This window comes from Bombus bifarius, unplaced genomic scaffold (genome assembly GCF_011952205.1).
Source record: "Bombus bifarius isolate JDL3187 unplaced genomic scaffold, Bbif_JDL3187 scf7180000009200, whole genome shotgun sequence".
In the NCBI taxonomy this organism is placed as follows: domain Eukaryota; kingdom Metazoa; phylum Arthropoda; class Insecta; order Hymenoptera; family Apidae; genus Bombus; species Bombus bifarius.
In genome coordinates, this window is record NW_022884965.1 from 4,896,093 (window position 1) to 4,911,211 (window position 15,119).

At 35.8% G+C, this 15,119-nt stretch overlaps 1 long non-coding RNA gene across 4 annotated transcripts; it reads left to right on the forward strand.

The window, feature by feature from the left end:
- Positions 1-291: 291 nt before the first annotated feature.
- LOC117214212 lies at positions 292-15,096 on the forward strand. Of its 4 annotated transcripts, none has more exons than XR_004488807.1 (4): positions 411-727; positions 1,616-1,759; positions 13,298-13,552; positions 13,696-15,096. It is a non-coding gene; the product is annotated as an uncharacterized LOC117214212 (long non-coding RNA). The 4 variants fall into 4 exon arrangements; XR_004488808.1 differs by having other exon boundaries at positions 13,298-13,420; positions 13,510-15,096; XR_004488806.1 differs by lacking the exon at positions 411-727 and adding an exon at positions 292-404 and having other exon boundaries at positions 13,298-15,096.
- Positions 15,097-15,119: the final 23 nt, after the last annotated feature.

Sequence of the window (15,119 nt, forward strand, 5' to 3'; positions counted from 1 at the left end):
CCTGACAAAAATAAAAAGGAAGGATAAGAAAATTACGTCATAAAAATTCTCATCTGATTCAAAGCAATGCAAACGAACGCACGAACAAAGTTTTAACGAATCAGCAATCCAATCAATCTCATCGCCCAATTGCAAACTAAACCATATACGCATTGAGCAGAGAATCGAACGGATCAATCGAGCGTAAGAGTTTGACTACCAACAGGCAGAGAGAAAAAAAAACAAGGAAAATCATGACGGTGGCGGCGTCGCGGTGCCCCCCGGTTTTCCGGATGTTACGTTACTGTGCTACGGCGACGCCACACAGAGAATCGTTCCGTCAGTCGGGTCTCGGCCGCCGTAAACGTTAATACGACAGCGCACAAGCTCATCGTTTCGGCTCGGAAGCACCGAGCTTCCTCGCGGTACGTTCGTCGTTCCACCGTCCTACCAGTTACCTCTCTACCATTTCACGAACCAAACAACCCTCTTATAATCCCTCGATCCATCCCTGTGCCAGCAAACATTGCCAATTTCCAACTAAGTTCAAGTTGTCAAATCCGTGTTGACCCCAGGTGTCGTCAAAAACGTCTGGACCAGTGTCTGCGTGTCTGTGTCGGGTTGTAGACCCAGCTTCCGGTTGCACCAGGTGCCCTGCGTCAGCATCGCCGCGGTTTACTATTCGTGCACCCCTTCTGCGTGCAAAGTGGGGTGAAAGGACGCGGTAGGCGGCTATATAGGCACTCAGGTAACCTTCTGCAACGGAGAATGCGGATGCAGTCGTGATTTCTGCTTCTCTATCGACGAGACTAGTGCGAATGAGACTGACAGATCCGTGTTTGCGGTTAGATTTTGGTTAGATTGGTCTTGGGACGTTCTTTTATGGGCTTGGTATGATTTGTTGTAGTTTCTGGGCTTGTGGCAATTGAAGATTTAGATTTGTATTGTTTATGTGCCGTATTTGTGTTAATTTATATTTAAAGGGAACACTAAGGTTGCTATAGATGGGATTTTTGACTTGATTAAGGGTTGCGGTTTGTGGAAGTGTAAGGGGTTTTTGTTTTGTAGAAACGTGGAGTTAAAAGTGACGTTTCTTCGTTGTTATCGATATTCAAGCTGTCTTTGGAGATCGTTGTTCTGGCGATTGGAACGTAGGAAACGAGGTGCACGTGGCGCCGGTATTACGCGTTCTTTCCACAACATCGTTCCCCATGTCAGACTTTCCATGTGAACTTTCATACAAATTTCTTATCGTCTCGTGAGTTACGAATAACGAATGTCCAAAGAAAGTTCATAATTTTGTCGTAAATCCGTGTAAACGTTTTAATTTCCAGTAGTCTTTCGCTGTCACCGTCAAGTACGTTTCCTAATGCCTCGTATTTCTGACGAATTTTAATCCCATCTGAAAATTATTTACCACAGACTTCAACTTCTTCAAACCTTTGCCTTTCGTAATCTAGGCGTTCAAACTTTCTCAAACACTGTTCAACGCTTCGTTCTGATTCCAGAAAAGCGTAATAGAAACCCCTATCAGACACACAGACAGCTGAACCTACCCTCAAACCAAGCCAAACCACTCCAATCCTTTTCAAACTCCTTTTTATCAACTTCTGTACCCGATTTCTCGCCGATGTAGTGCGTGATCGTTGCGGAAATCCGCGTAGTCGACCAGTGTGGCATTTCTGTGACCAGATGTACTGGACAGGCATGTGTCCCCTGGGACTACGCGTTCTCGTATCCTGGTGAAGTAGCCGGAAGAAAAACAGGCCCGAGGCAGCCAGTAAGCCAGCAGAAAAATGGATCTGTTCGATTCGAAAGAGGGTTGCGCGGCCGTGTGGCTTGCTACCTGTTGTCTGCTGCCCACAGCCGCAAACTTTTCCGCGCTAACGTGCCTGGTGCGTGACGCGACCCATCGCCAACCGCTCTCTTCCTCTTGTCTGCCGATTTTCCACAGTCATTTCCGGCCTAGGGGTGTCTGCACGCCACGAGGGTTGAATTTTTGGATTCAAGAACCGGTACTTGTTGTTTTGTCACATTGACGGATGTACGATCTGTTGGACATGATAGTTGCTTTCGGATTTGGCAGGTTTCAGGTGGTTTGATAATTTTCTTGCTTCAGGGAACCAGTTAATGGCTTTTTGAACGATTTGGGCACGGGGTGGTGGTAGGAATTACTTGTAATTGAAGCTTTGTGATATCTGTCAGTGATTAATTGTCAAAATTGGAAGCGTATGATAGTGTTGGTATATGACATAGTAGGTATGACACTGCATGAGGGTTCTTCCGCTTTCGAAAAGCAGATAATGGGTTTTTCAGTAATTTTGACAGAGAATTGGAAGTATTTGGAATTGGAAGTCTACAGTAGTGATTGGATAGGTTGAAATTGACAATATATGGTAATATTCATGCTTGCACAATAGGTCTGGGATCAATTGGAAGGAAACGTCTATGTAGTTGATACTGTGGGTATAGGTTAGTTTCGAAAAGTTGCTTGCCATTATGGGGTTTGGGCTGGATAACAGATATCTGGTATACCCGTAGCTAGCAAAAGTTTCTAGTTAAACTTTTACTATATTCCTGATAGTTTTATTATTAGTTTATTGGATTAATGTCAGTAGCCTGAAAAGTGGACTGGCAGTTGTGGAATTTGGGGTAGATAAGGGATATTTAGTACACAATAGCTGTCAGTAGTTTCTGGTCAGTGTGGTAGTGTGGATATTATATCAGTGTGAGTAGTAAGGTTATTATATCAGCATATTTGTAATTCCATCATTATTGCAAGTAGAATTTTCTTACTATTATTATATTAGAGGTTTCGTTAACAATTTTGTTATATTTATTTGTTATAGAAGAATTTTTATTTACAAGAAATAATTTTATGTTATGTACTGCTTCACAAGATAACATTTTGTACAAAAGAATGGTAAAATGTATGATTTTGTACAAGAAGAATTTTATCGATGATTGTATAAGTAAAAGTGGAAATATATCATGGGTGAAAACTTCTGACAGTCATTATATTTTAAAGCGAGCAATTGTCCTCTGAGAATGTAAAATATTTGGTGTTAACGAGCGTTAAGGGATTCTTGTGTACGTGCTTGAAAATTGATTATTAAAACGATAGAACATGGAAAAGAGCTCCAGTATTTTGGAGCTTTAAAAATTCAATTGCAACTTGCCTTTGTTCTTATGTTCGCGTCACAGTATGTGCTTATGCAAAGCCGAATATCTAACTGCCATTTGTTCAAACAGATGGAGCTTATACAATCAAAGGATTTATTAAGCTGATCGGAACGCTTATACCTTTCATTCCTTTTTGAAGAAAAAAAAGCCTTTCTTTATTGATATTTATTCCATGCAATCTTTTATATTATATAATTTTTTTTTACGTTTCTCGTACTAATAATTACTGTGAGCATATTTTGGACATCTGTCTCAAATTTAAACTATATAAATTATAAGGATGCACATAATACTTGAAATAAAATATTCCTTACAATGACCAATAGTTGAGATCAATATTCTATTTAGATCCCATTTCTCAATTTCTTAAATTTGCAACCAAGTGTGTTTAACAGCTTGAATTTGTTGTCACGCCTGTATTTTTTAATTAGAAACAAATAAAGGTGTTCGCGTATTTAACGAAATTCCTACATTCAAATGATTAAAAAATTGTCCAAGTTGCATTTTTGAAATCCGGAAAAGTTCTTGGATTTTCATCATATCCTTAAAAGTACAACGATGAGACATCGAGAAAATAATAGGAAGCGAAACCAACGTCTGGAAGCAAGGGTGCAGCGACTCGTAGTTCGCGCGAAATAGGTTCGCTGAAGCAAGTGAAATAAAAGCGTGCCTAGTCAGCCGAATCCCGTGGGGAGTTTGTTTCCGGGACTGAAAAGTCGTGGAAACTGTGCTGCGCAACTTTCACCGTATCGGAGTACCGCGTTGTAAAATTTAATCGCTGCCTGACGAACGAAAACGGCTGTCCCCTTGGCTTTATATACTTATACAATGGCGATTTATTACCTGTCATGAGGAAATTCCAATCTTTTGTTAAGAAAATGTCAATCTTTTTCTTCCAGAGAAAATATTGCAATATCATCCTTAGATAAGAAAATTCCAATTCTTTTGTACACAGAAAAGTTCGAATCTTTACCTCAGTGGAAACCTCAATTTGTTATATAAAAAGTAGATTTTATATATCTTTCGTTATAAATTTTATGATATTTTTTTTTCTTTCGTTTAATTTGCCTAGTTTAATCGGGCTGTAAGCTGCTATTACAATTAAGGTTAAATTATTTGATTTTATTCCTGTATTTCATATTTGTTATATTTATTTCATGCCCTATATTTCGTATCATATTTATTTTATTTTGTTGCATATAAATGCAGCATTGGACAGAATCCTACAGTCTGCTCTATGTTCTATACTCCATTTCGTATTCCATATTCTATATTTTAAATTGTATTTAATTTTTTATTTTACATCTAATTTCATATTCCACAATACAATTCTATACGTACATTCCATTTTCACACTCTCCATAATAGAACATTAATTTACATCATAGTCTACAGAACGGAAATTAATATTAAATATCTAGCAATTACATACTCTAACGCAAATCTAACCTAACCTATCTCTTTATACTCTGCATATACCATTGCACCGAATCAGACGAATGTTAACATGATTTAATTCAACATTTTAATTAACTTTAAGTTTCCAATTAGATTTTTTAGTCGAAATACAATGAAATAGAAAATCATTTTTATTCTATGATCTTCTTCAAACGTTGAAAATTGTCAAAGACCTTGCTCGTTGCAAAGAAAACTGTCGATAAGCGGATTAAACGATAGTTAGAGCGTAGTGACGGCACTATTGAAGTGTTCTTTCACGGAAACGCGTGGCAAGAAAGCGGTACAAAGGCGATAACTCGACAATGCTTCTTTCCACAGGCAAATTCGTTTGGTTTCGTGTTTGAGCTGGCAAAGTTTGATTCCGTCGAATCGTGTCACACACCAGGCAATCGAATAAAGAAACAAAGAAATTGAGGGAGAAGAAGAGACGAGTTGCTTCGATTTGCTTTGATAGCATACTTTTTCGCTTTGTTGAAGTTGGAAGAAAATCCGACCTGTTTTCGGAAGTCCGTTTGAACATGTTTGTGGATATCCATGAAACTAAAATTGTATTGGAACGAGTATCTGTGGTAATGCATTTATTGGAAATTGTCCCGAGATGTAGACCAGTGGCCAAAAGTTTGGAAGCATTACATGTTTCATAAATTACAAGAACGTAGACAACAGTTAGAGGAGAATTCTGTTAGTTTGGGAAATTTGTGCCTCGAAAATTTATTAACCCAAAAAGGATCGTTCTTCATATCTGTGGCATTAATTTGCAATTAATATTGAATATTTGAGTGATTCGAAATATCTGAAATTGTAACAGCTACATATAAACATTTCTCTATGTCAATAAGTAGAATAGAAACGTATGTGGTCAGACGAGTACAAAAGAAATCCACTCAATAATTTCTTCTTTTTTTGCTCGAACTTTATTTCGAAATTTACTTCTCTTATACCGCGATCGGTATCAAAGGATATCACCTTTCCTCTCATTCCATCACATTTTCACCATAGCCACGTTCTTTACCGTAGAAAAATATATTCGTTTCCGAGAGAGTAGAAACGAGGAGGAAAGAAAGCACTGGGAATTCATCGTAGCTACCGCGATAAATCGCGTTTATAGCCGCACGAACGAAAAGTCCGCCTACCTCGATAAAAAAGAACTTGCTCTGCAAGCTGGCTGCCTTCAGCGGCTTCTACCGTGCCTCACGCGTATTCAGCTTTTCTTTCCGTTTCATTAACGGCCGGATTTACAAAATTTATCGAATAGCAGAGGGGCAGAAGAAGGATGGGAAAGGTTAAACGGAAAGCTACACAGCGTTTTAATAAAGAACGCCACGTATACGAATTAATCTATTGGACAAAAGTGTTATTTATCAAATCTCTAAAAATTTCTTCCTTAATCGAGTGCTGAGGGATTCTTTATTTAAAAATGCGTCGAAAATGTGCTGTGCAATTTTTTCGTACGGGTCTTCGTTTCGGAGAATATAGAATTTGAAAATTCGTGCAGATAGTGTCTTCCTGACAAACCACCCGATCTTCAGGCTTATTTATTTAAGAAATGAAGCGGTAAATAAGGGAATTCTATTCTACGTTTTTTGTCCACTTTTTCACGAAGAATTGACCCTTGCTGGTAGTTTTACTTGTCATTAAGTATAGCATGGCAAAAATCGATTTTTACTATTTTAATAAATTTGACAACTAGAGATATTTTGAAATTTGGAATTTTTACAGCTTTATGAAATATTAGGAACTACGTAATCGTAGATATACACTCACAAATTAATTTCATGTCAATGGTAATTAAAATAGATTATTTTAAAAATATTGATTAAAGACAATAGACTACACGAAAACGCAGATTTCACGAGCGAAAATAAACAAAAAGTTCATCGTTCGAGCAAATAGGTCTATTTCCCAGGTGTAGCTTACGGTGTGTGACTTCGTTATCGCACGCAGCTTCTGTCATCAATTACGAGGGGTTCGATGACTATAACCATGGGCAGTCATTGATTGTCAACGCAGAGCCCCTGGCATATGTCAATTAATTGCACCTGATCGTTAACAGCGCCATACAAAATAAAATTATCCATACCCTCAAAGGGAGCACTCAATAAATACTCCAGCTATTGTTTATTCTCGCAATTATGTAACTTATTACACTATTTTTGATACCAACAAAATTAAGGGAAATTTATTATTTAGTTACTACAAATAAGGATTAAGGACAATTTTTGTAACACTAGAAATGTTCCATATATTTAGAAAAATCATAAAAACAAGATAAGATAGTACGTTTTAAACGATTAATGAATATAATTTTCACTGTAATATATTTTATTTAATGAAAAAAGAGTTTTTAGAAAAAGACTGCTAACGATTCTCATTCCAGCACACTTCATTCTTTACTTTATTTTATCCTCATCTTATCTTCAGTCCCTCGCTCATTGTCTTCAATCGTACATACTTCCATTTTATATTTCTGTGGATTATTTTTATAAATCCATCTACAAAACGTATTCCACGTTGGTTTGAATAAACGAACTTAAAAGGCTTGAATAAATCGAGGAACGTATTTCAAGCTGGCAGTTGTACAAATTAGCAAAAGGAAAATGACAGTATGATATTCTTTAATCCAGCAAAACATTTCCGCTACCTATTTTTAAACGCAGAACACCGGGAAAACGTGAGCATCTACGTCAGAAGGAAACAAAACCGCTTCGTTTTCTGTTCAATTTATCAACGACACTTAGCTCAGCCTCATAAGAAAGAATCGCGTATTACAGGCTTAATTGCGAGTGGCTCTTTTATCGCGAACCGTGCCGGCCATCCTGGCTTAATTAAGCAACCCTGAATAGCATTCGTGCTTTTATCAACCCACCCTTTTGTATCTTGGCAAACGTAACTCAATGAGGGAAGAAAATTGTAATAACAACAATTTTGCAATGAACGAAAGTTACACTAACACCTTATATGTATTAAAGTAGTACTAGATTAAGTTTCGGATGATAAAACAATCTTTTCTTTCGTAAGGCAAGTTTTTCTTTGGTCTTAGGGGTAAGTCGTTCCTCTTTGATCATAAAGATATTTTTACTTGGTTTTTCATATTTGAAGAAAATTAATCTCTTTAAAATTTGTTGCTTATGAAAGGAGAATAGGATGTCTGTCTATATACGACCCCTTTGTACTTATAATACTATATTTCGTTTTTACATTCAATTTATGTCTTTGTTACTAAATTTTGTATGTCTACTCTAAGAACTCCATTAACCACAAACTTCAAAGGAACTTCAATTTTGAAAGCAAGAGTTTAACTAAACATAGCTTTGATATACTAATAACGCTAATATGTACTAATATAATACTTGAAGAGCATAACTAAAACAGAAAGATATATAGTAGAGTATTGAAAAACAGTGTTTCGTACCTCTCAGGAAGTCAGCGCCTTCAATTCTCTTTCATACTAATTTGTAAGAAATAGTAAATTTCATTATTGAAAGCAAAGCTTCGATATGTCTGATCATATACAGTCCATTTCTACTTGTTTCACTGTATGTGTTGCCTGGAACCGTGTCAGATGTTTTAATCTACTAAAAGAATAGCCTATTAACTACAGAGATTATTCGTATCAAGGACCATTTGACGATGGCAATTCTTTAAACTTGCTACTAATTTCATTTAGTACCTTAAAGTCTTACGAAAGATACGAAACGTTAAAATCCCCGGTAATCGAGCTCGGACACGTATTAACATTTCTTGCAGTACGGTCGAGATGAATGGACTGCAAGCAAACAGTTATACAAATTAATTAATCACATGACGTATAGTTTAATCACCTATGGTATCGTATAATGAACCACCATCCTCGAAGACGAGCTCTGGAAAATGAAACACTTGGAACATCCTGTACCAATTAGCACCATTAATTTCGAACCTTGACACTGACCAATCGGAAGACGATTTTAACTCTAACTGACCTCTAACGTGAACTTTGACCTGAACCCTACCCTTGGACGAATAAAGCTAATTTCCCTCCCTCCAGTTTCGAGCCTGTATTTGCTGCAGGGATAAGCGAGATTATATAGAAACTAGTTGGTTTTCGAGTAAAATTGAAAATTATTTTTCTGGTTATCTGGAAAATGATTTGATATTTTTTAAGAGAGATCTTTTGCTCGAAAATTTCTTAATAACATTGCTGCACGTGAATAAATTTTTAACGCGGATGAAAAAGTGGAGAAGTGAAGAAGAGTAATTTGTAATTGAATAATTGGTGAATTTCAATATTCTTGTTGATATCTTTGGAATATTATTTGCGATTTTTTTTTATTAAAAATACAGGAGGCTGTTTTTCGATATAACAACATCCATATCTCTATTTCTTTATCGTGGGCTTTAAATGGCATCTACTATAATTTTCTTTTATATTCAAGAATTTAAATCGTTTGAGAGAAATAAATCGAACGCAGGATTGCAATATAGCGAAGTAAGTAGGGTGGGATTGTATATGATCAGACATATCGTACATATCTACAAAGGTTTCAGTTCTTTATTTTTAGATATAACGTCAATATATGTAACACCTGAATTATTCGAAATACAGTACAAATTCCAAATGAATAAAAAAACAAGTGAAAAAGTGAGAACACAGAAAATTGATAAAAAAACAAAAACAAAAACAATATGTTACACGTAAATAGTATTAAAAATACATTACGCACAATAAAAGTTCTAAATGAATAAAAAAAAAAGCGATGAATAAAACATAAAAGGTTGGTAAAAAAGTAAAGAGGAAATAAAATAGCTTCGACCACTACATTCTACGACCCCATATACTGTCAACACTTAACACAGTTGTCGATGCTGAGAAACAAAGACAGCGGTATAAATCGATGACTCGCTGGTCGACTCGCGCTTTCGTTTAAGGAAAAATTAATCAGCAACCGGGTTCACTGGCAGATTATTGATCGTGAAAGGGCCGCAGAAGAAAGTGTCACCTAACGGCACGTAACTTGATTTCCTGTTTATTCGATACGCGGAAATCTTTAATCGGATTTCAAGGAAGATAGAGTCCTTCCTGTAAAGTAACGTTTCAGACGCAACCCCATTGGGATACTACCATACCATAAACAAATTGTTTCTGCCTCCACCGTAGAAAATCAGATGCTCTTATTGAATCTTATTTTTACGCCTTTACCTCTTTTCTTACGCTTTCATGGTTATACTCCATATTTTCCTGCAGAAAATTTATTGCGATGCTGCTATAAATTTTATTTTTGTATTATTAAATATTTTCTGATAAACAAAACGATCAAATGTTTATCGCTGCATTTATTTTTCAGTTATTTTATCGTAAACTTGTTGTTTTATACCTGCTTTATAATCTGCAGAATATTCTGAATAAATATCTTTATAGGAGTCTCACGGTGTCTGACTATCTACGGTCTTGTTCACATCGCTATAGTTCAATCTTGTTCTTAATTTATTTTTATCACACTTTTATCAAGCAGATGGCTCTTTAAAGATCACGATAAGAAAGATCGAGGTAACGGTTTCCTCTGCTTTTAATAAAATAAAGATATACATGAGAAATTAAAAAGGAACGAGAACCGGTCTGACCATATGTGGTCTCTTTCTACTTCCACTTTCTCTTTCTACCGCGATATCTTCATTAGATGATCTAGATTTTTTAATATAAATGAAAGTTTTAGAGGAGACGTAACATAATGTTCATAACGAGAAAGAAATACATTTATTTTTACGTTCAAGGAATCTATATCTCCGTCTTTCCTTCAAAACGAAGAATCAATAAACACGAATATTAATCTCCTTATTATACAGCCTAATAGATTCTCATTGATCGTAGACGGTAACATTTTTCTTCTCTTTAAAAATCATTTAATACATTTTTAACAAATTTTACAAGTTGATTAATCGCGAGAAGAAAATAGAAGAAATTGTTTATTAATTATCGAACACGAATGTACTTTTCTCGGATGATGCAAAATTATCATAGAACATTTTTTTCAACGTATCACGGTTTCATTAACTCAATACGACAGATGAAACTTTGTAAAATACTCTATTGTTCATCGTTATCCCGTTTCAAGGCCGCGTTCCCATGTACCGTAGACATTCCTTGCTTTGCGGCGAAATTTCGAGTTTCTCGGCGAATTTTCTCGACACTTGACGGTCCTCTGTCCTTTGTGGATCCAATTTCCTGGCAACTCTCTCGGTGACTTTTTTTTCCGTATTTTTTTCCACTCACCGACAAAATTGAAGAACTTCTACGCAACGAAGGGAAGGGGAGAGGGTCCATAGCCAATCACAGTGTAAAAAGAGCTTCCCGACCAATTTGCCGACTAATGGTTAATAAAAACCCACGCAGCTTGTGAGGAAATTAAAAATTCCAGCCTCGACCCAGTTGATTACTTCGATACCACCGCGAGTCACGCGTTTATGCTATTTTCTTAAATCGTGATTACGCCTGTCAACCTTCTTCGTGCGGATTTTCTAAGAAATCTGGAAAAAGAACTTTGCTATTTTCTATTTAAATGTCGTTCTTAAGGTTCAAACGAAATGTGAGAAAACGTATTGATCAGATAGAATGAAATTACATTTTGTAATATGCATTATAATAATAATTAATAAAGATCGTAGTACATGTTAAATTTAATAGCTATTATGGTAATATCATGCTATTAGGAAATAAAGATAGAGTGTAAAGATATGAATATTATTTAATGTTAAAATTTTAACGTGTCGTAAACTATATAATAAATGTTGTAGGAAAGAAATACTGTGATTTTTTTAATGATGTTATTACAGGAATAGTAAATAATAAATATTACGTATGAATATTGTAATAGTAACTAAAATTTGGAAATATTATTATAAAGGATTCTAAAAAGTATTATCGTAAATAGTATGTTAATTATTAATTCACTTATCCCATTTCTTAACTGTGATATTTTTATGCAATAACAATTTTTTCACTGCAAAGATCACAAATGAAGAAATATACTAGCGACGGAAACGATTGAATATGACGAAGGAGTATTTTCACGATATTAATTTTTGTAGAAAATCGACGTTTGATTTGAAATGGACAAAATTTTATTGCGTTTTATTTAGTAATTGTTTATAACCGTAGTGAATATTTCTATAAAATCAGAGGTAAAATTTGTCACTCTTCTGAAATGGGGAAAGATGATAACTTTGTTTCAACGTTTAAGGTACTACAATTGTTCAATAAGTGTGACGAAGATTTTTATCGAAATATTTAAACAAAAATGGAATTTTTAAAATTTCATTCTGTTTAATTTTTCGACACAAATGACGCTCTTACGTATGAAATAAGAATGTCTTCGCATTAACAAAATTTGTCAAATTAAAAATGCTTGTATCTAAAATTATTTCAACTAATGTTTTAAATATTACTAATATTATAATACAAGACGTATATCTACCAATTTTGAAGATTATTTCTACCAGTAAAACGGCAAAGTTCCATTTCACTGACTGTATTGTTAGCAGGCAAAAGAGACGCGTTATATAAATCCATTCTGAAAATTATTTCTGCATACAAAACAAGGCAATCCCATTTAAACAATGAGGTCATTGCAGAACACGCAAGTCATATAGAATAATTTTAGAGATTATTTATATTACACATATATATATATGGAATATAACAGTTTCATTTCGAACATATTATCTGTCAATCTTTTATTATTATTTACTTAAAATAATATTTCTGTACAGAAAACTTGATAAATTAAAATTCGACGAATCAATTCTCTTGGAAAATACGTTATTGAGAAATGATATATTCATACAGATGATTCGTTGGATTTTCATGTAATGCTAAATGCTCTTTCGAGCAGGAAATCGAACCGTTCCATCCGCGAATTTGATATTAGTCGACGAGAAATCGATATTCGAGAAACCTTTGCCAAGATTTCGAGCATTTTCTCTAAGAAGTTTCCTAGGAAATTGAAAATCTCGGCTACGTGCGACTGAAAATATTACCAGACTATTGTAGATAATCGAAAATTTTCAGAACCGAATTAGGACGAATGTGTAACACAATAAACCAAATACGTAATTAGTTAACGATTAATAATTTTAATAATCGAGTAGATAGGCATCCTTGCAAAATAAAATAATCTGCAATTAATTCAAAGATCCACTAACTCACTTGAAATTCTACCAAGAACAAGGAAATGATAACAATACAAACTTCCTGATGAGTGAAGTAACTTTGTATCAGGTTTTGAAGCTTCCAAAACTTTGAAATTAACTGACTTATCAACTGCAACTCGTCTCTCACGTCTCTCTCTCTCTCTTTCTCTCTCTCACTTTTTACATCATGGTCATCTGATAGTGAAAGTCTTTTAAAGAGCACATGCTTTCCTGTCGTTAGCGACGAGGACTACAAGTCCTTTCACAATCGACAATCAGTTGTTCTGTGTTCCTCTGTACGAGAACACAGCAGCCATCTTCAGAAACTAGTCCAGGTCATCATCCTCCACCGATCGTCGCTTTCTACGCATATTTCGTAACCCTGTGCCAAACTAGTCGAAATAGAACGCCCTACTCTAGAGGATCTTCAAACAGATTGCTTTAGCAAAGTATCTGACGGAAAGTTTCAAAGATGATCTGATGAGAAGTCAAATAAGTCATTCAACTAAAGGGATCTAGATACCGAAAGCAAAGAAAGGGAAAGAAAGAGCACAGTGAAGCAAGCAGACTGAAAGCTGAACTGTTGAATTAGCTGAAGAGCTCTATAGTAAAGAGGAGCAACGATTAATGAATGGTTGGCGTGAAAAGGATGAGCCTGGGAATCGATATCTAGCGTGTGACGTCTAATTGCTCCAACCGACTCAGGCTCCTCCATCCCAACAGGTATTTCCTGTTCTTTCGTCGATAAAAGAGGATAACTGTAGGGGTGAGTGGTATTCGACGTGTATTCGGTGTTAGAAGATAGTTAGGGAGCCTCTTCATTCGATCCTCGTGGTGTTTGTGCTAGCTGAGGCCATTCTCGATGAGGCACAGCTAGGTCTGTCTTCACTTTGTGTTGTGTGTTCGTAGATACAGGATTCTATGTGCTAATTGGTGTCCTAGTTCACGCGCGAGGGATCATATAATTTTCTTGCATCTTATAAATCACTATCTGTGAGGAAGAGTAGCAGTTAGAGGAATATTTGGTGTCCTATGTGGACGTGAAGGAATTTAAGAAGATTGTTTTACATGAAGTTTAGACTCTCTGGAAGCCAATGTTCCTGCACTATGTTCGATAAATGAGAATCAGATGATTAAAGATCGATCTTGGAGAAAATCTAGAAGAGCTGATCTTTGGAACGTCCAGGACATTCAGATTGGTGTACTGAAAGAAGAAGACAATTTCGAGGAGTCATAGAAGCTGTACAATATGTTGATCGGAACGGAATCACTGAAATTTTGTACGTGACTTGAGAACAAAGGCCTATAATTTAAATCTCCGTCTTCAACTTTCATACTTCGAGTTCTCGCCTTAATCGTTTGATAAAAAATTATCCGGTTACCGGAGAAGCTTGTTGGATAATCGTTAAGGAAACCACTGGCAATTTTGTCACGTAGGGAGATTCAAACTTTCACGAAAGGTTTAAATGCTTCTATTAACTTGACGATAGCCCCTAAGGATCTTCAAAGAATCACCAGGAGGAAGGAATCCTGTTTACACACTTGAATTATCCATAGAATCTCCTTATTAACCCTAATCCAGAGTGGGCTGATATGGAACTATATGAATTTGCCAGGGAGAAAATTTGTCGCTTGGCGGTGAAATGTGAAAATTATCTAAGATTACTAGCCTGAAAGTACGCGCGGAGGTGGGTAAGACAGCCCAAACCTTTAATTTTTAAAACAATCCAAAGTTTGATACTCCTATCAGGCATTTGGGAGATTTAACAGAACCTAGATCCATCAGAGCACGTGGATTCGGTTTAATCTCAGGCTTTTATTGTTACTAAGTTGAAGCTTCAATGTGTTAGGTTTCTACAAGATCAAGGACAACCTAGATCTAATTTTGTGAATCTAGAAAGAACAAAGGAATTGATATCAGATCATTTGGACTGGGTCTACTGTCAGATTGACTGAAGGTTAAATTTAACACAGCCCATTCTGATAGAGAAGAAACGAGAAATCACTTTCTCTAGATGTCAGAAATTTCGAAGGAATCAAGATCTATTTTCCTAGCTTCTAAGAGAGCATAGAAACCAGCATTGGACTACCTGAACCAGATTCAGTCTCAAATGTCTGAAGTTCAAACCGAACTTAGGCTATTATCGTGACAACACGAGGAATCCTCTGTGCCAGGTGTCCAGATGTCCAAAAGAAAACCAAGATTTACTATTGAAATCCTAGGAAACTCTAGAAAAGCAAAGGAATAAACATTGGATCACCTAAACTAAGTCTACACTCGAGTTTCTGACACTTGAATTAGAACTAATTGTGACAAAACGAAAGATTCGATC